The 22,449-nt window shown below is 35.5% G+C and overlaps 1 long non-coding RNA gene across 1 annotated transcript; it reads left to right on the top strand.

Moving 5' to 3' along the window:
- Positions 1–269: 269 nt before the first annotated feature.
- On the top strand, positions 270–5,810 carry LOC120090294 (uncharacterized). Its single transcript, XR_016524371.1, has 7 exons — positions 270–420; positions 3,113–3,218; positions 3,292–3,994; positions 4,703–4,870; positions 5,128–5,202; positions 5,291–5,386; positions 5,484–5,810. It is a non-coding gene; the product is annotated as an uncharacterized LOC120090294 (long non-coding RNA).
- Positions 5,811–22,449: the final 16,639 nt, after the last annotated feature.

The following is a 22,449-nucleotide window of genomic DNA, read 5'->3' as shown; positions in this document are numbered from 1 at the left end:
TTGCTTGTTTAACTGCATATTTAAAATTAAACATTTGTTGCTTTCAATTAGATATTACTTGTATTTTCTGAACACAACTTCTTACTTTATTATTCAGAATAACCCTAGAATTTTTTTATTTTTTTATTTTTTTGGCTTTTCTTTTCATCGATAGGAACTGAGTCCTTGATATTGACTCATACAAAACACGGTCTAAGGACACGGTTTATTGTGATATTTGTTTTGATTCCATACTTGATTTTTAGTGAAGTTTTTCATTTGTTAGGTTCAAGTTTGACGTGTAAAACTAAATTTTGATTCTTGGGAATTTGGAAGGAAGATAGGAAGATTGCATTGGACGTGTTTTAAGAAGGTTGACAAGTGGAGAAGGTGCACCCAACACAAAAAGGACTTCATAACAACATTAATAACAAGGACAAGGTAATATTTATAAGATGCTTATCTTAAAAGTCTATTTGTTCTAAATTTGTTGATATTGCATATTTTACAATCATAATTTTACGCTTTTAAATTTTCCCTTATTATTATTATTTTTTTTTTTGTAGATTAAGTTGCATATTTTACAATCATGAATAAGTCATGGATGAAAATTAATAGAATGTTAGCTAAGTATGGTTTAAGGGTCGAGGTGTTTATTAAAAATGGTCTACAACATTCAAATATATCGAATGTTATGAGTTGTCCATGTTTGAAATGTGTTAATGCAAAGACTCTAGATGTGAACAAAATAAGAGAACACTTATTTTTTAATGGTATAGATCAAAGTTATCAGACATGGATTTTTAATTGTGAATCATTTCCAATTAAGAGAAACAATTGTGTTTACTAGTGAAAGAGACAATGTTGATGTTGATGACACAATTGGAATATTTGAGGCTGCATACAATAACTATTTTAGTGGAAAATCCGATAATTTTGATGAATTATTAGATGATGCGAAGATACCATTGTACCCAAATTGTAAAACTTTTTCCAAAATATCTACATTGGTAAAGTTATATAATTTAAAAACTAAATTTGGATGGAGCGATAAGAGTTTCATTGAGTTGTTGGAATTAATTCATGACATATTACCTAGTCCTAATGAAATTCCAACTTCTATTTATGAGCAAAAAAGATGTTGGGTACTCTTGGAATGAAGTACGAGAAGATTCATGCATGTAGAAATGATTGTTGCTTGTTTAGAAAAAAAACTCTCTGATGCAAATGTATGCCCCATTTGTGGTACGTCAAGATGAAAGTTTTAAAAAAATTTAAATGATAGGGCTAAGAATATCCCAGCAAAAGTCATGTGGTATTTTTTCCGAATTCCAAGATTTGAAAGAATGTTTCGAAGTAAGAAACAGTAAGTTTATTGATGTGGCATGCTAAAAAAAAAAGAAACAGATGGTTTATTAAAACATCCCAAAGATGCCCTATCGTGGAAAAAAAATAGACAATTTGTGGGCAAAGTTTGGGTCAGAGCCTAGAAATCTTCGTCTTGCTCTTTCGACAGATAGGGTAAATCCACATGGAGATCTTAGTAGTAGATAAAATTGTTGGCCAATGATGTTAGTGACGTACAATCTACCTCCATGGTTGTGCATGAAACGGAAATATTTTATGTTAACTGCACTAATATCTGGTCCTAAACAACCGGGAAATGACATAGATGTTTATTTAGTTCTGTTAGTAGATGACTTGAAAATTTTTTGGAAAGATGGAATAGAATGTTACGATGCATATGAAGAACAATGTTTCATACTTAAAGCCATTTTATTATGGACCATTAATGATTTTTCTGCATATGGTAACTTGCGTGGTTATATGGTTAAAGGATATCATGCATGTCCAATTTTTGGAGAGAATACTTCATCCACTTATTTACCAAAAGAGAAAAGGATGGCATATCTCGGGCATTGCAAGTTTCTAACCCCCCCCCAATCATCCATATAAGAAACAAAAGAAAGCTTTTAATGGCGCACAAGAATTAGAATTTGGTGCAGAACCATTGAGTGGGAAAGAAATTCTTGCAGAAATAAGTGAGTATCAATATTCATTTGATAAGAAAAGTATCAAATAAAAGAAAGTGGAGATAGCATTTCAACTTATTGGAAGAAAAAATCTATGATTTTCGAGTTAGAATACTGGAAGTATCTTGACGTGTGACGTTGTTTAGACGTGATGCACATTGAAAAGAATGTATGTGCAAATCTTATTGGCACATTGCTTGATATTCCTGATAAAACTAAGGATGGAATAAAGACTCGATTAGATTTGGTGGAACTGAACATTAGATCAGAGTTAGCCCCTTAAGTAGGAGAGAAAAAAGTTTTTTTACCTCCTGTATGTTATACATTAACACGAGCTGAGAAATTGAGCTTTTGTAAGGTACTATCAGAAATTAAAGTATCTGAAGGCTATTCATCAAACATTCAAAGTTTAGTGTCACTTACAGATTTGAAACTTTACGGGCTTAAGTCGCATGATCATCACGTTCTTATGCAACAATTATTACCGGTAGACATTCGTGATATTTTACCCAAACATGTAAAACTTTCAATTACTCGCCTATGCTTCTTCTTTAATGCTATATGTTGCAAGGTGATCAATTCATCTCAGTTAAAGGGTATGCAAGAGGATATCGTTGTCACTCTTGCCTCTTAGAGAAGTATTTTCCTCCATCATTCTTCACAATAATGGTACGCCTTGTAGTGCATCTCGTAAGAGAAGTTGAGTTTTGTGGACTTGTTTATTTGAGGTGGATATATCCTTTTGAACGATACATGAAAGTGTTGAAAACTTATGTACGAAATATAAATCGACCAGTAGGATGTGTTGGAGAAAATTATATTGTTGAATAGACTAGAGAGTTTTGTTCTGAATTCGTATCTGGTGTTAATTCTATTGGGGTAAACTCATCAACAAAGACAGCGAATTCAAACATTGATAGAGCATTGCCAGCTGCTTCTTTTATCAAATCGAGTAAGGATGAGTTGGATCAAGCTCATCTTTATGTCATTCAAAATGTAAATGATGTGCTTCCTTACGTCGATTATGTAGATCTCCATCTTATTCTCATTTTAGGTTACTTGATTATTCAATAATCTACTAACTTTGTCATTTATAATAGGCAACATATGAATATTTTGTCTAAGCTCAATTCTGGTAAACATAAAAGTAGAAAATGGCTTCAAGAAGAGCATAATCGTACATTCAGTTGGTGGTTGTCCACACGGGTAATCTCTAAAGACCTACTATTTGATGTATAATTAAATGTTAACTACTAAAATATTATGAAATATATCGTAGGTTGCACTAGCTCTCGAAGTTCCTAAAAAATCCATATCGCCTTCTTTGAGATGGATAGCTAATGGACCTTGTCCAACTGTGGCAAAATATCCTGGTTATGTAGTCAATGGTTACTACTATCACACAAAGAATTGCAATGATGTTAGAAGGATTCAAAATAGTGGAGTTAGTATAACGGCTACCACAATGCAAGTCTCTAGTGCTAAGGATAAAAGGCCCGTCATGTCAGATATGACCTTTTATGGTGTAATACAAGAAATATGGGAGCTTGACTATCATGGATTATCATTTATTTTACTCAAATGTAATTGGGTTGAGAATAGAACTGGAGTCAAAACAGAAGTTTGGGTTTACTATTGTGGACCTCAATCGTATTGGACATAAATCAAACCCATTTATTTTAGCCTCTCAAGCAAAACAAGTGTTCTATGTAAAAGACCCTGTAAATTCGGGTTGGTCATTTATTTTAACATCTCTACAACGAACAATTGAGGATGATTTTTATGAAGATGAAATAGGAGATATGCTACATTAGCCAAGAAATTGAAAGAGGGTCTAGTAAAAAAAAAATGTTCGACATGGTAAAGTATCAAGAGAAAGAACTCACGACAGACAATCTCATCAGTCCAAATCATCTGTTGGAAGTGTTGCACTAAATGCATCTGAAGAAGATACTGAGAAGATGTCTAAAGAAGATTTGGAGGTAATTTATTTATTGTGACTTGTAAATTTTAATCATATTGTATGTGCTTAACCATGCATGACATAAGTTCTTTTAAATTTGTTAAGGTGACACCATGCCACTTGGCTATAGGAACTGTAAATAATATTGTTGAAGTAGCCACAAGATTTGATGATGATGTGTCATGCTTAACTGTTAAATTCTTATTGACATTGTCATTAGAGAAGATTTGCCTATACCGATTCCTGTGAAAGGTAAAATAGAGTTCTTAAAGCAAGCAATGGGCAACTTCGTAAATTGTTCTCATGAACTTATAGTTATGGTTGACGAGAAAAAAGTATGTTTCCTATTTAGTATTTGAGTTTGGTTATTTATTATTTTTCCTACTTTAAATTTTTGTAACTTTGGTTATAGTAGGATCATTTACCAATTAAGAGCTTCAGTCAGTCCTCCAAATATACTAACGTTAATGGTACTACCAAATTATTGAATGGACATGCCATGTATAACATGAATGATGTAGACATGATCCGTATCTCTTTGGACAAGCATATATTTGGAAGAGACAAATCTATTTATTTAGGCCGCGATGATCTGCTCCAATATTGCAATATGGTTGAAATAGGCTACATATATATTTTGACATACATTGCATAAGTATTACTCATCTAGATTCACTCATGTATACTTTGTTTCATGTTGATAAATAATAACTTTTACTTTGTTTAGGTAATTTTGGGATGAATGTGGTTGTGATATTACGAAGAAGTTTTTTATAATTGATCAAGCAAGAATACAGCCACACGTGAAGTCTCAAGATATCTGATCCAGAAATTTAGCCAATCAACTAGAATTGGCTAATTTAGACCAATTAGTCCTCATTCCATGTAACACACGGTAAGTAGATACAAGTTCTTAAGTTATTTTTAATTTTCATTATACATGTACTAATATTTCAAAATTGTTGCTTATTATAGTTATCATTGGATATTGATTGTAATCAATCTACAAGAAAATTGTGTTTATGTTTTGGACTCTCTTCAAAGTAAGGTTTAAGAGGATTTTCATGTAGTTATAAATATATAAGTGTAATTGAACTTTCTTAGCTCTTAATTGAAGTATTTATGTTTAACTAATGTTTTTAAACTATTTAGTGGATTGAAAACATGGCAAGCCAAACACGATCTCCAACACTATCGGTCTTCTCCAAAATGGAAACCTGTAAAAAGGTAAATTTGTATTCATTTTTTAACAATTTATGTTCATTCGACTTCTTTATAACAATTTAACAATTTTTTTCAACTTCTTTATATGCAGTGCCCTCGTCAATTAGATTCTGTAAGATGCGGGTACTATGTGCAAAAGTATATACACGAAATAGTGCATAATCCTATTACTCCTATTACTAGCCTCGTACGTAAATTTTTTTTTTATATAGTACTAACTTTAATTTAATAAATGGACGTAAACTTATGTTGAATTTATCTTTTTTTTTTTTTCCTTTTTGTAGTTCAATACAAAAGATGCATATATGCAAGGAGAGATCGACGTAATTCGGACCCAATGGGCAAGTTTTGTTGGTCAATTTGTGTAAGGATGTAATTCTTGTTTTTTATCTCAATAGAATGTAAATTTTAACTTAGAATGAATGTAAATTTATCTAATCATGATCTTTGTGAATGAAATTAGTACTAATATGATATTTGTGAATGAGAGAAATGATGGCTTGGTGTAAGTATTCTATGAAAGTCTGGTTCTGGTATTGTGATTCTTGTTTATGGATAAATTCATAGGTGGAAGACATGATTTATTTATTATTGGAAGCTGTATTTTGTGAGTCTGGTATTGTGGTTCTTGTTTATTCATGGAATTAGTACTAATTGATATTTGTGAATGAGAGAAATGATGGCTTTGGTGCAAGTTGTATTCTATGAAAGTCTGGTTCTAGTATTGTGATTCTTGTTTATTCATGAAATTAGTACTAATTGATATTTGTGAATGAGAGAAATGATGGCTTTGGTGTAAGTTGTATTCTATGAAAGTTTGGTTCTGGTATTGTGATTCTTGTTTATTCATGGAATTAGTACTAATTGATATTTGTGAATGAGAGAAACGATGGCTTTGGTGTAAGCTGTTATATGAAAGTCTGGTTCTGGTATTGATTTGCAAATTTTGGTAGATAAATTCATAGGTGGAAGACAAATATTGATGAGTACATGTAATGGATTGGAAATATTGATTCTTGTTTGTGAATAAATTCATAGGTGGAAGACAAATATTGATGGGCTCGCCATGCAAATTTTTTTATACTTTTTAATATACAACAATGACGAACATTTTCTGACCCAACATGAGACATATAATGTGGTTTTTAACTTATTTGATCAAAAAAATGGATTTGGCAACGGAATTTAAAAAAAAGGGACAGATTCAGGCTTCAATGTCGGTTAGGAATTTTAAAAAAATCATGCTTTAATATCGGTTGCAAAATGTCGGTTGCAACCAATAGGCTTTAATCAGTAAAGACTTTTAATGTCGGTTTCAACCGACATTAAAGGCGTTCAATGTCGGTTGCAACCGACATTAAAGACCTTCATGTTATTACAACGCAAATCTTTGGAGGTGTGATAACGGGCAGAAATACACGTTATTACAGCATAAATTCATAAAATAATGAAGGATTGCAATGATAAAAAAATACAATATTACGTCCAAAAGCAGTAAGTTCATAATATTGCGGTCGCATGTGCCAATCACATTAAAACAGCGAACTTATGTATTTTTATGCAGAAAATGCGTTGACGCAAGGCGGAAATGCGATCCATAGAAATTAACGTCCGAGCGCATTAAGAGATTGCGTTGACGCAAGGCTATGCAGCCATTTACGCTCGCGAATATCTGCTCAAGAAGGTTACCGCATAGAGCTAGAACATCATGGTGGGCGCATCTGGGTGAAAAGCATAATAAATCACGATGGGACAAAAAGCTGATGACGGTCGATTCCGAATTAAGTTGACAAGCTGTTAACAATCTACTGCAGCAAATACACTCAACTTTTCGGTGACAAATATTCGGCGCATCAAATAGAGAATTAATGTCATCCCATCAATACAATCATTAGAGAGAAGAAGCCTTTCACCCCGAAGCTCTATAAATACTAAAGGCCACCTTCAGTGAAGGAGTTCGTTCAGTTAGAGAATTTCCCCATAGATAGAGTAGCCTTGTTCATAATTTTTCTTTTGCCTTAGAAGGTGGGAGCGAGTGAAGGGAGATTACTCTGAGAGATCGTTCTGGTGAGCTCGGAAGAGTGCTGGGAGCGTCGAGATCAGAGAGAGGGCCAACTCTTGCAGAAGAAAGAACATCTTTTGAGTAGAATAGAGATAACAGTGTAAAAGCCTTGGGAAGCAAAGAATTTCTACCAGGCTCTCTACCCTTATTTTCCATTGTCATTTTGTACTTTGAACTTATTTATATAAATCGAAATTGCACCTTTATATCTGTTCACTCTCTGCACATTACACATGAGTAGCTAAATCTGTCGAATGGGTTGAGAAACACTTAGCTAGCATAAATGAGGAATCTTCACTCTATACGATTATCTTGTATTATGTATGCATCATTCGTCCATTAGAGATACTCAAGAGGGTAGTCTAAGGATAGAATCTAGGCTTGGAAAAGTCAGATTAGAATCTAGGCTCGGGAGAGTCAGATTAGAAATGGATAATTAAGAGATAGAAGCTTAGGAATAAGCTCTGTTTACTATTAACGCATCGCATGCATCCTAGAGATAGGTTATGATTGTATGTGGTCATCTTGTCTTTATGTGCATCTTGTATCATCGCATAGGCAAGAAGTAGAGACTTAGGAATAAGTTCTATAAACACTATCGCATTCATCGCATGCATCCTAAAACAGAAGCCACCACATTTGATATGGAAAATGATTTGCTGTTGCATGAGTGTAGCATGATCGCATAGTTTGACGCATTCTCGAGAAACAATAGCTAAAGACCTTCTCAACCCCTTCGGCTGCATACTCAGTGTATCTGTCGCATACTCACTTTTATCTCAAATCTGCCGCATACTTTTTATACTGTAAACAACAAACCAACCAACTCTTAGAATCATTTGTATATCTCAAATCCGCCGCATACTCAGTGTATCTGTCGCATAATCACTTTTATCGCAAAGTAATCTAAAAATTATCACAACATATTGTTTTCCTTAGTCTCTGAGTTCGACCCTGGGCTTGCCAGGAAACTCAATAGGATTTATACTTGGGTCCTGCTGAGAAAACTTGTTTGCACAATGCATTTTCCACCAACACATTCCACTCCATTATTTCATCGCATAAAATAACGCATCAGGTATAAATCCAAATTAGTAATTAAGGGATGTAACCAGAAAAAAAGGCATTAACTTTGATGAGATCTTTTCTCCAGTGGTCAAAATGACATTTATCAAAATAGTATTGGAATTAACAACAAGTCTTGATCTTGAGATAGAGTAACTTGATGTAAAAATTGTTTTTTTACATGGTGACTTGCATGAAGAGATCTACATGGGCTTAGACAGACACCAAGGTAAAGGGAAAGATAAACTTGTTAAAGAAGAGTCTTTATGGGCTTAGATAGACACTAAGGTAGTGATACAAGAAATTTGATTCGTTTATAATAAGCAATGATTATAAACGAACTACAGCTGATTCTTGTGTGTATTTTAGAAAGTTCCCTGTAGATAACTTCATTATTCTTCTTTTATATTTGTTGATAGTTGGACAAGATATAGATATGAATCAAAATTTGAAGAAATATTTGTCCAAGTTATTTGACATGAAATATTTGGGTCTTGCAAAGCAAACCTTAGGTATGGAGATTGCTCCTGATAAGAAAGTTGGGAAATTGTGGTTATCTGAGGAGAAGTATATTGAACGGGTGCTGGAAAGGTTCAATATGAAGCATGCTAAGCCTGTTAATACACCGTTAGAAACACACTTTAAGCTAAGTAAGAAAGATTGCCCTACAACAGAAAAAGAGAAAGAATTTATGTCATTCATTCCTTACTCTTATGTTGTTAGTTCTTCGATGTATGTTATGGTATGTACTAGATCTGATATTATGCATGCATTCGGTTTAGTAAATTTTTTTCTATCCAATCCAAGTAAGAATCACTGGGAAGTAGAGAAGTGGATCTTCAGATACTTGCGGGGCACTTCCAAATTGAGTCTGTGTTATGGAGGTGGCAAACCTATGCTTGAAGCCTATATTGATGCAAACATGGTAGGTGATCTTGATAATAGAAAGTCTACCTCAACTTATGTGTTTACATTTTCAGGGGGAGCCATTTCATGTCAATCAAAGTTACAAAAATGGTAGCATTGTCCACAACTAAGGTAGAGTATATTGTAGCAATGGAAGTATGCAAAGAGATATTATAGCTCAAAAGATTCATTCATGAGTTGGGTTTGAAGCAAGGTGGGTATGTTATATTTTGTGATACTCAGAGTGCTATGGATTTGAGCAAGAATCCAATGTATCATGCTCGTCCTAAACACATTTACATTATATATAATTGGTTACGAGATGTAATTGAAGAGAAGAGATTGAATTTAAAGAAAATCCACACTGACAAAAATAGTGCAGATATGTTAACTAAGGTAGTTCCTAGAAGCAAGATTGAACTTTGTAGTAAGCTTGTCGGGATGTGGTTTAAGTGATCATGGATTTGATTGAGTCTTCCTCGTTTTAGGCTGGAGGGGGAGATTGTTGTGGGTGTCCAGCCCACTTGTTGCACAAGCAAGACTTTATTTTGACCTCGTGTTTTTTTAGCCCAATTGAGCCTAATTTTTAGGTTGGGCCATATTGAAAGCCTAGGTTTTCTTTTATGTGATGTGAGGATCGTCACAATCACACTTTCAGAAGCTTCATTTAGCAATTATGCAGCACTTGTTCCTGCTAATGAACAAGTCAGCCAATTCGAATATGAATCATCGATGGCACACCGGGTGCCTCTCGCAACCTCTAATCTTGAGAAAACGGGTTTAGAGGAAAAATATTTTGCAAATGTTTAAAAGTATAAGTTGAGAGAAGAAAGATTATCGTAAGCTAGAATGAAATGAGCAACAACAACGACTTTATAGCATATCGCTCCGGGTATGAGGATGTGATGGTTTATCTTATCCTCATATAGTGCATTCTGAGCAATTTTATAACTATCACTCTTTCATATAGACATAGGCAAGTGGTCACTTACAACAAGATGAACTAATAAAGCAAACTAACTTACCGAATGGAATACATAAGATGAAAGCATGATAAAAAAAAAGGTTGAGATGGGCAGGTGACCATGGGCAACAGGTCCTAAACAAGCATGACCATGACATTCTCTCCACTTAATTGGTTGACGGGCTACTCGAACTCAGTGATCATTGGAGCAACATTCTTTAGGTATTTTGTGTACTCTCAGCTAATTACTTCGTCAGGGAGGTCCTTCCATTTCACCAAGAATTCTATCAGTTCTCGTATTAGTCTTCTAATACGGTGTGTACGTTTGTCCAGATTCCGCTCGACTTTCTTCTCAGTTGAATTCTTCATCGTGATGAGTGGATGCATCAACATGTTACGCTGCTCATCATTTGGATTGGAGTGATAGCGCTTCAATATAATCACGTGAATGACAAGATGGATCTTCATCCACGAGGGTAACTAAACCCTATATGAGGTTTTCCCGACTTTCTCAATTACCTTAACCGGTCCTTCATATTTTCGTACGAGGCATTAGTCTCTCTAGCCTTAAAAACGAAATTGTTCTAGACATAGCTTGATCAGAACTTCATCCTCAACTTGGAACTCGAGGGGCCTGCGCTTCTTATTAGCCCACTTCTTCATTCTCCTTGATGCTTTCCCTAAGTAGGTGCGTGCTATCTCGGAGGTTTAGCTCTTCTCTTTCATGAAGTTATGTGCCTGAGGGCTTTTGCCCATGTAGGGGTGGTCCACCATGTGTGGCATGAGTGGTTATCTTCCATATACTATCTGAAATGGCGTCTTTTTGGTTGAGGAGCTTTGCTGACTCTTAAAGCTAAATTGAGCACATCTGACAACTAAACCCAATTCTTTTGTCTAGCTTCGATGAAGTAATACAGATATTCTTCAAGCATGTTACTAAAGCGTTCGGTCTCGTTGTCTAGCTTCGATGAAGTAATACAGATATTCTTTCAAGTTCAACGTAGATCCCAATATTTTAAACAGTTCCATCCAAAAGGTTCCAGTGAATCTTCCGTCGCGATCACTAATGATGCTTACGGCAACACCCCATAATTTCACGATGTGTTTGAAGAACAATTGGGTAGTCATCACAGCCATACACATCTTCAACGTTGGGATAAATGTGGCATATATTAAGAACTGGACGACAATAACGAGGATCTATTCAAACTCCCTAACCTTGGGCAGATGGGTGATGAAGTCAAGGAATACGCTATCCCACGGTTTATAAGGCACGGGTAGGGGCTCCAGCAGTCCCGCTAATTTCGCCCTTTCAACTTTATCTTGCTGGTAGATAAGGCAAGTCATGGTAAATTGAATGAAATCGTCTGGGAGACTTGGCCAATAGTAACCTTATTTTAATAGCACATAAATTCTCTATCAACCATTGTGTCTTGCCTACGGCGTGTCATGACACTCTTTCATTAGTAATCTTCATAGCTCCCAGATCGGGAACATAAAAGCGATTACTCTTAGTGTAGAGTAAGTCGTCTTCGACCCAAAACTGGCCATCTTTCTGATGGAGTTAGCATGCAGCCATCGGAAGAAATCAGGATCATTAAGCACTCTAATTCCTTAATTTTAGCATCTAAGTAAGCATGTTCATAAAATGAAAAAAGGGTTTAAGAAATTACCTTTGAAGAACTTCATCAATCTTCAAATTGAGCTTGATTCTCCTTAGCAATTTTTTATAGACCACCATTTGATCTTCCCTACTATTCTCTTAGACCTTAGATTGGGTAGTGGATCCCAAGATAAGTTGAAATTGGAGGGAATTCTATTGAAGAAAAATTGTTTTTCTGTATAAGTTTTGAAGAACTCTTCTTCAATTCCTTTTTCCAGCCAAAATTCTTATTGCATGGCCTTCATCTCAGCTCAATGAGCTGAGCTTTATTCTCCTTCAACATGCCATTACTCTTCATAAGAGGTTGACACCACCTACTTGAGAAATTGGGTGGATTTTTAGGTGTTGAAAGTGGTAAAAATCCACATAAATTGAATAATTAATTTAAAGTCATTTTTTATTTGAATTTTCAATAAAATTCTGTTAAATCAATTGTAATATTTAATTTAATTTTCTAAAAATCAAATCAAAATAATTTTTTTTTTATATATTTGAATTTTTTCAAACTTCAAAATTTAAATTTTCAATTTTAAATACAATTAATTCAAATGCTTAATTTTAAATAAAATTTATTTATTTAATTAGTTAAAATAATTTAATATCCAATATTAAATTAATAAAACACCAATTCTATAACCATGGATCTCTATCCATTTTATTAATATTTAAATCAAATTTAAATATTATCCAATTCTCCAATTTCATTTAATTCGTTGAATGAACGTGTAATTATATTATATATAGTTACTAATTCCCTTAATCTAAATTTAAACGCTTCAAATTTACTCATCACGCTATTATAAGGTTTAATCCGTTTGCGAGCTAGTAGGGGGACCTAATGGACCTATAAATCATGGGCTCCAACGATATGAGATTAATTGGCTAAACTCTTTAATCAGAATTAATCAACATTTGTTAATTATTTGGTCACTTCACTAAAGTCTAGTAGTTAAAACCTAGTAATTGCATTTCCCTCACTGTAGATATATTTCTGTCCACTAGATTTAACCATAATTAGTAAGTTACCATTCACAGGTTGTTCGTAATAACGGCTGGGAGAAATGTTGTTATTATCCCCGAGATTATATCTTGTTCCTTAAGTCCCACTGATCCTCTAATGAACAATTGGTTTGTAATCCAATCACCAAACCGAATCCCTCTCAAGTCAGTGAGAAGATAGGGCCCCTTGTTCCAGACCGAGATTACATAAGAAAATAACCTTTTTACCAACCCTAAAAGCGGGTATGAGTGAATTCCATCTTGCACCATATGTCCCCAACTATCTACCTAGTCTTACCCCTGAAATGAGAGGCTTATTGAGTTGACGTTGTTGAGCCAACCCTCACCTATGCAAATCTAAGGATAATCCTAAATAAACAGAAGTCCATAGTTAGCTTAGGATTAAAGTCAAGTTATCTAGCTCATCGATTTGAAATAGTCAGTCTTAAATAGTAAACAACATTATAGCGTAAGAGTGACTTGTTTCTTGGTCTGATCTTATACGAACTCATTGCATAGGACGCCCTCACTCGCATGTCTACACATGAATGATTTAGGATCATATCGTTTATAAAAAAGTAATCTGCATCCAATATTGTTACCAGATTAAGGTACCCAATCTTATTCGTATACTATAGATCATTTTTGCTATTTTACTCGAACTTGATCCATTTTATGTCTCCACATAAAGTCCAAATCTTCATGTAATAGTCATAGATCTTAGTTTATTGGATTTAGGCTTCAAAAGTGCAATTTACATATTCAATAACATATTTATAGAATAAACCCCAATAACATCATTATTGCAAATAGAATATGTTTATAATAAACTACGAGTTTTAAGGCATACAACCCTACACTTTCCTTCTTTGGCTAACTACATAATGGCTTGAGCCGATGTGTCATTTGTCAAGTATGCCTTGATAGTTTCACGCACGATTCCACTCAATCTGCTTGCTTTTAGATGCACAAACATGCACAGGGTTGCATGCTCGCTCTTCCTACTAAGAGCGTTGGCCACTTGGTTGTGTTGAGGTTGATGCCCTAAACTCTTGTTGGGTCCTGTAGTTTGTAAACACTTGTATTGAACAAACGCTTGTGATGTAATAATATGAGATTTTTCTTCATTGTTGTGTATGAAACATGAGATGTTTTAATTGCTTTACCACAAACCAATAAACTAAGATCCCTGGTTGTGGTTGTAACTTAAGCATGTATGTGGAGACATACAAGTGGATCATCCCTTAAGTGATAACCAAAATGGTCTGTAGTATATGGATATAGGAGGGAAACCATATCCTGGTAACACTACGGATGCAGCCCTCTTTGTAGATAGTTACAATTGTTGTGACGTGCTACAGATGGTTTCATCCTGATTATTCATGTGGAGACATGCGAGCAGTCTCCTATACAAAGGAGTTTGTATAAGACCGGACCGCGAAGTGTTTAGCCTCATTATATAACATCGTTGATGACAGAGACTTCACTTCACTAGGATGACCATCGGTAACATGACCTCAATCCTGAGTGAGTTGGGAACTTCTGCCTTTCAGGGTCGTCCTTTGATTTGCATGGGTGCGAGTGGCTAGATTGTCGACTCAAAGATACCACTTTGAGGATTCGTCTAATTTGAGAGTTGGGAACTCAGCTACACAAGATGGAATTTACTTATCCCCTGAGCCAGGGGTAAGTAGATAGATTGCTCCCTTAAGGATTGATTTCGGGGCTTGAACAATGTGGCATCACACACCTTCTCATGGCTCGAGAGGTGTCCACTCATAGTAGGTTTATGAGATATTGTTCATTAGAGAGATCAATGATACTTAAGAAGTTAGATGTAACTATAGGGGCAAAATGGTAAATTTGCTCAGCTGTACTTACGAGCATCTGTGAAGGGTTATCGTACTGTTGACTGGTTATATCCAATGGACACAGAAATATATTTGTAGTGAGAAGAGTGCAGCTGTAGGTCTTTAGTAGAGTGCTTGGCAGTTAACGGATGGTAGATCTCGTGGCTAAAGAGTTTAGTTGGCTATTCACGTACCGTTGAATCTTCAAGCTACAAGTCCATAAGGTCTCTTTGGTAGCTCAATGGATTCAAGTTGAGAATCAATTTTTGGGTCAATTTGAAGTGTTCAAATTGACAAGAGGGAGTTTTATTATATATGATATGATTAAACTAGTTCAATTATATATGATGTATGAGATACATTAATTGGAGGAAAATGATATAAATATGATTTATATCTAATAAAGGAGAAAAAGATTATGGTTTCAAACTATAGGTTATAAATATAATATGATAAGTTAGTAATTATATTTATTTATAATTAAAAAAATTATGAGATAATTATTGGTGGTTTTCTCCTTAACTGTGTGTGAAAGTGGGAGGTTACATTGAGTTTTCATAACTAAAGGATAAAATGAAAATAGTTTTCATTTTGTTGAAGATCAAAGTATCGCTACATAAGTTGTACACTGCCTATCATTAGCTAATGAGAGCCTGCACGACAGCCTCAAAGTGTTTCCTAAACGATCGTGTACATGAACATCTACTTAAATGATCATGTAGCTTTTCCTAAGCGATCGCGTGCCTGAGCGAGATTCAATAAATGATTGTCTAAACGATCAACCTATTTTACTAAACGATCGTATATCTTTTCTAAACGATCAAGCACTAGTCTATATGATAGACTCTAACCTCTCCTACTTGCTTGGTCGTTAAAAATGATCGTTCTTTCCTTCTCCCCTTTACCAAATCCAATAGAGCCCACACCTCCTAGATTTTCACTCCGAGAATACCAAGGTCACTAAGTGGTGGTGTCCAAGTTGCTGCTTGCTCGTGTAGAGGACTATTCGTTTGCTGAGCGACAATGAGAGATTTGCGTAGATGATTGGCTTTGCGTTGCAGTGACAGCGAGAGGTGTTGATCCAAGCGAGAGCGAGAGGTAAACAGAAGAAAAGTTCTTCAAAGGTGAGTCTCTTGTTCCTTTATATTTAATTTGTTGAAAGCATGTTGTAATTTGTTCTTAAATACATAACTACTTTGTATGTTTATGAATGCTTATATTTCTGTCACAATGAATTTGGAACGATCTTGCTTCCGCTCATAGGTACTGTTTGATAAGAGTTCCTTCAGGTTGCATTTCCTCAGTCTATGATCAAACTAGAAATCAATTTCTGCCAAACACTCTTGCCATCGTGCCTTCTTTGATGACAATTTTGGCTGGTTGAAAAAGTGGTAGATGGAGCTGTTGTCTGTCTTGGCCATGAATTTGGCCCCTAGGAGATATTGTCTCCAAGCCCTCAAGCAACAAACTATTGTCAACATTTCTTCTTTGGAGGTCACATACCTCATTTCCGTATAATTTTTTTTCTACTCTCATATGCAATGAGGTGTCCATCTTGAAGGAGAACACCACCCAACACAAAAGTCAAAAGCATCTGTCCTTCGGTCAACTTTGAACGGTTTGGTCACATCGACAATTTCGAGGACCAGTCCTTCGGTCATCGCTTTCTTCAAGCCCTCAAAGGTGGCTTGACATTTAGTGTTGGAGTTGATGCCCTAAATCTCATAGGGTTCTATAATTTGTAATTGTAATGTACAAACATTTTATTTATGTAATAAAATACGTGATGTTTTACTTCATTTTTAGTTGCATTAATCAAAAACTAATAAACTAACATCTAAGGTTACCTTATAACTCAAACATGTATATAGAGACATACGGGTAGATCATGTTTAAGTAATAACATAAATGGTCTGTAATAGATGGATAAGGCTGGATACCTTATCTTGGTGACATTACAAGTATGGCCCGCTTTTTAGATGTTACAATTATTTTAAAGTGCTACAAATTATCTAATCCTGATCATTCATGTGGAGACATATGAGTGAGGATATTCTATAAAGAGGAGTTGTATAAGACCGGACCACTTCGTTCATAATAGAGACTTACATTTCATCAGAATGACCATAGGCAACATGACCTCAATCCTGAAGGAGTTGTGAACTCTTGTCTATGAAGGCGATTCTTTGATTTGAATGAGTGAGAGTGACTAGATCATTGACTCACCAAGCCTACCATTTTGGGGATTTGTCTAATTGAGGAGCTGGAAACAAAGCTACATAAGAAGGAATTCACTTCTTCCCAACGTTGGGGTAAGTAGATAAATTGCTCTCTAAAGGGCTGATTTCGGGGTTTGAAAAATGTGAAACCACACCCTCTCCTGGCGAGGGTTTTGATCATAGTTGGACTATGATTTAATGTTCATTAGAGGAATCAATGGTACTTAAGGAATTAGATGTAAGTACAGGGGTAAAATGAAAATTTTAGCCCAACTGTATTTACAAGCAATTGGTGAAGGGTCATAGTACTGTTGACTTGTTATATCCAATGGACACAAAAATATATCTGTAGTGCGAAGAGTGCAATGGTCGATCTTTAGTAGAGTGCGAGAATATATATATATAAATATATATATATATATATATTGATTTATTAAAAATAAATTAATTGATTTATTTTTTAAAATCTAACTACTTCCCCTTTTTTCTCTTCAATATGTGTTAGTGGGGTTGAGATTATTTATCTTCTTCCCATTTTTTCTGAGTTTTACACAAAATAGCTACTGAACACAAGAAAAAAACACAGAAACGTTCTGAGTTTCATCCTTCTCCTCCTTCTCTCCTTTTTTCCTTCTAATTCCCTCTCAACCAAAATAGGTAGAGTCTACTCCTCCTAGATTCTCACCCAAAGAATACTGAGGTAGCTTTCGGGTGGTGATCCTATCATTCAATGGAATTTAATTGAAGAACATCTTCAAAAGTAAGGGTTTCAAAACCCTTCTTCCTCTTATGTTTTGTTTTTTAGCATGTTAAATATTTAGAATTAAATGCATAATTCTTGTTTTTTCTCTATAAAATTCTATTATATGAAAATGGGAAATTGGGATGATCCAATTTTGCTCAAGTACCTTTCATAGGGCTCCTTCATAGAAGTTCAACTCCAATGATTATCCTTCTTAAAAAACGCGCTCAATGGCCCTGCCCTTCTGGAGAATCCTTCTACGAACTGCCTAGTAATTAGCGAGCCCGAGGAAGGAACGTAGCTCCGACATAGATGTCGGCACCTTCCAATCTCGGATAGTAGCCACTTTGCCCTCTTCCATGCCAATTCGACCACATTCAATCATGTGGCCAATACGCTCTTGGCCAAAGGAGTACTTCTCTCTCTTTACGTATAGTTGGTTCCTTTTCAACTTTTCAAAGACTAGTTGGAGATGGCCCCGATGATCTTCCATTGATGCACTATAGACCACAATATTGTCCAGATATACTACGAAAAATTTATCGAGGTATTCATGAAGCACCTGATTCATCAGTGTACAGAAAGTTGTCGGAGCATTGGTGAGGGCAAAGGGCATCACTAGAAATTCAAAGGCCCCATATCTTGTAATGTAGGTCATTTTTTTGTTCATACCCTTCGATAATCCGAACCTAGTAGTACCCAACTGGAGATCCAATTTTGAGAAAAATTTGGTGCCATGGAGTCGATTAAATAAGTTTGGGATGATGCGTAGGGGTTCTTATTACGAACAGTGAGTTTGTTCAAAGCTCAATAGTCGATGCATAGTCGAAGGCTTCCATCCTTCTTCGTTTGAAACAACATTGGGGCTCCATAAAGATTTTTTGCTAGTCTAATAAACCCTACACTCAACAATTTATCTAATTTCGTTCGAAGTTCGGTCGATTTTGGCAGAGCCATACGATATGTATTCCTAATGGACGACTTCGTCCCTGGCAATAGTTCGATTTGATGGTCGATCCCCCTCTGTGAAGGCAAGGATTTGGGGAAACTATCTGGCATGAGATCATGATACTTCACCAAGACACATAGGATATCTTGAGGGACCTTCTCTTCCATAATCTCGACTGATTCAATTGGAATTGCCATGAACGTAGGTTCGTCATGGGCAAGGCCCCTTTTTAGTTGAAGGGCCGAAATCATTCATACCCCATTTGGTTGTTTGATGTTGGCTTGAACTACGGTGGGCATAGACCTAGTATTTACCAGGCACTTGGCGAGGGGCATCAGTATAATTTTGTGTCCAAGTAAGAATTCCATCCTCAACACTACGTCAAAATCGTCCATCTTAACAATTATGAAATCGTCAAGGCCTTTCCAATCCCCTAGTTTCACTGTGTTTTCTTCGCTATCCCTATAATAGGTAAGGCTGCGGAGTTCACGACTTTCATTTTCCCAACGTCTTTTTGCCAAGATAATTTTAGACAACGGGCCTCTGTTTCAGTTATAAAGTTGTGGGTTACCCTAGAGTCGACCATGGTACTCTTGGCCGATCTCTAGTTGACCCATTCATCCACATACATGAGTCCTTGTTCGAACTGTACCTTTATCTCCCCTATTTTCTTCTGGAGAGCGGACAAGAACTTTAATGCTCCCATCTTGGGATTTTCATTCTCTTTGGTCTGCTCGGTTCCAAGCTTAGCCTTTTCGGCTTTATCTTTTGAGCTCGAGGCTAATGTGGCTTGGAAGGTACTAAAGGTAGTTCAATTTGAGCATTCACCTGCTTTATATGGTCCTTTGCATATGTAGCAGGAGAGAGAGAGTGATTGTAGTTGTTATACCGTTATGGTGGTTCTTGCCAATTGTTCCCTGATTTCTATTGGAAGGACTTACGATCTCTACTTGTGCTCTCATCTCCTCACCCAGATCTGGGATGCTGTTTCTATTTCCTCTATTTGAGGAAATTGGCTACTTTCTCATGTCTTGAGAGTCCGTACTGAGGTCATATAGTCATTCCGCTGTCGCATAGGCAGAGGAGAGGTCATGTACTCTCTGTTCATACAACTTCATTTTTGCCCATGATTTCAATTCTTGACAAAATAGAAAACATTTTCTTTCTCAGACATGTCGCGTATGTCCAACATCAATCCCGCAAATTACTTCACATAATCTTGGATGTTGCCTGTATGTTTCAATTCTCAGAGTTTCCGTCGAGCCAAAATCTCGAGTTCTCAGGAAAAAAACTACGAACGAAGTTCTTGTTTCAATTTATCCCAGGTATCTATCATACAATGCCCTTCTTGCATGTCCATAAATGATGATTTCCACCACAGTTTTTCATCTTCAGCTAGATGAATGGTTTTTAGCATGACCATTGATTTCTCTATCACAATGTTTGTCGCTTTGAAGTTTTGCTCAGGGTTAAAGATAAAATTCTCCAAGGCCTTCATATCCTGCACCCCAAAGAAGGGTTTTGGTTTCAGGATTTTTATCCTATTCACTTGGATTTCTCCCCTAGGTTGGGCTTGATTCCCTACAGCTCGGATAGTGAGATTCCCCCTCACACTCACATCTGCAATCTCGATTCTAACAACGTTGAAGATCGATAAAAAATCTTTTAGAAGATCAGTTACCATCTGGGTTATTGCTTTTTAGGAGTTTTCTAACTCTTCGATGCACTCCTCTATGTGGGAAACAGAGCCAATTGAGCTATCCCCATGCTCAAAACTGTCAGATTGTGCAACTTTTTTCTCTAGGGTATTAACCCTCATCATCAATTCTCTAACGGTAACTTGTCTAAGCGGCCAACTAACTCATCAATTCCGTCGGCTTTCTCGACAACTTCTTGCAAACAAGTTTCCAAGAAACGAATACTATTAGGAATTTTTCTTAGGTAGAGCATTTGCTCTTCCATCTCTACCATCTGTCCGCTTGGGATGTGTTCAAGTTCTTTGTCACCATCATGATTACCGATTTATCCCACTGTGAGCCGACTTGGCTCTGTTACCAACTTTCACAATCCCACATTTGGAAGCTCCACTTTGCGATTGTGCAACACTTGTTTCTCCTCATGAACAAGTCAGCCAATTTGAATAAGAATCGTCGATGGCACATCGGGTGCCTCTCACAACCTCTACCCTCGTTTTAGAGAAAAAGAATTTAGGAAATGAGTTTAAAGGAAAAGGTTTTCACAAATGTTTGAAAGTGTGAGCTGAGAGAAGAAAGATTATAGTAAGCTAGAAAGCAATGAGCAACAAAAAGGGTTTTATAGCATACCACTACGGGTATGAGGATATAATGGTTAATCTTATCCCCATACAGTGCATTATGAGCAATTTTGTTACTGTCACCCTTGCATATAGACATAGGCGAGTGGTCACTTACAACAAGATGAACTAATAAAGAAAACTAACTTATAGAATGAAATACATAAGATGAAAGCATGATTAAAAAAAGGGTTGAGATGGGCATGTGACCATGGGTAATAGGTCTTAGACAAGCATGATCGTGACAAGGATGACCTAAGGGGGAAAAAAAGAGTGAAAAAGAGACAAAAAATTGGAGAGGAAGACAACAGTTCGATTTTTAGCAACAACTTCCACAAAGATGTCGATTGCCAGAGTTTGAACCATTGGATCATGCTGAAATTTGGTTAGCCTGTTCGGGACACATAGGGTCTCGTTGTGAATGGTTGGAACATTGTTTGTGTAAGTTTAAGAAAACACACAGCGGAAGAAAACAGAATCATAAGACATTCTAATTCATCAATTTTGACTTTGAATTCAATATGTTCATGAGATATTAAGAGGGTTTCATACATATCTTTGAAGATCTTCTTCAAACTTGAAATTCAACTACAATCTCCTCTTCTTTTGGTCGTAAACCACTACTAGGACTTCCCTACTATTTTCTAGGTGCCTTAGAAAGAGTTGTGGGACTCGAAAAAAGTTGAGATTAAGGGATTTTTAGAGGAGAGGTACACAATTTTTTTCAGAAACTGAAAAAAACTTCTTCAGTTCAAAATCTCAGCCAAATCTCAGTGTTTGCATGAAATTATTCAGTTGAATGAAGTGTGTTTTTATATAGATACTTCATGCAATCTGATTGCATAAATATACAACACCTCCTACTTGGAGAAATTTTATGGGATTGAGTGGAAAGATGACACAAAGTGGGAAAAACTCACTTTAAACAATTTTTCATTTTCAAAAACAAAATCCTTTTAATTTTGAAATTCTTTTCAAAATTAAAACTACATTTAAGCTTTTAATTCTATAATTAAAACTAAAATTTTATTAATTTTACAAAAATAAGTCATTAAATAATTTTTCTAATAAAATTAATAATAATAATTAATTAATTTAATATCAAATATTTATTTTAATACCAATTCCATCACCATGAATCCCCATTCATGAAATTAATATTTAAAACATATTAATTGATTCTCCAATTTCGTTTAATTCCAAAAGTTAAATGTGTAATTATATCACATATAATTACTAATTCCCTAAATTCAAATTTGAACGATTTATTTAACTTATCATGCTATTCTAAGGCTAATTCCGTTTGAGAGCTAGTAGGAGTTCCTAATGGGTCTACAAATCATGAGTTCCAACGATTCAAGATTAATATGTTAAACTCTTTACTACGAATTAACCCCCATTCATTAACTACCTAGACACACCACTATAGCTCAATAGTCGCAGTCTCCTCACTGTAGATATAATTCTGTCCACTTTAACCATGATTAGTAAGTCGACCCTTCACAGATTGTTTGTAT

This window comes from Benincasa hispida, chromosome 11 (assembly GCF_027475165.1).
Source record: "Benincasa hispida cultivar pf3 chromosome 11, pf3_genome.v1.1, whole genome shotgun sequence".
NCBI lineage: Eukaryota > Viridiplantae > Streptophyta > Magnoliopsida > Cucurbitales > Cucurbitaceae > Benincasa > Benincasa hispida.
The sequence above is the reverse complement of the archived record's forward strand: the minus strand, read 5'-3'. Positions and strand labels throughout refer to the sequence as shown.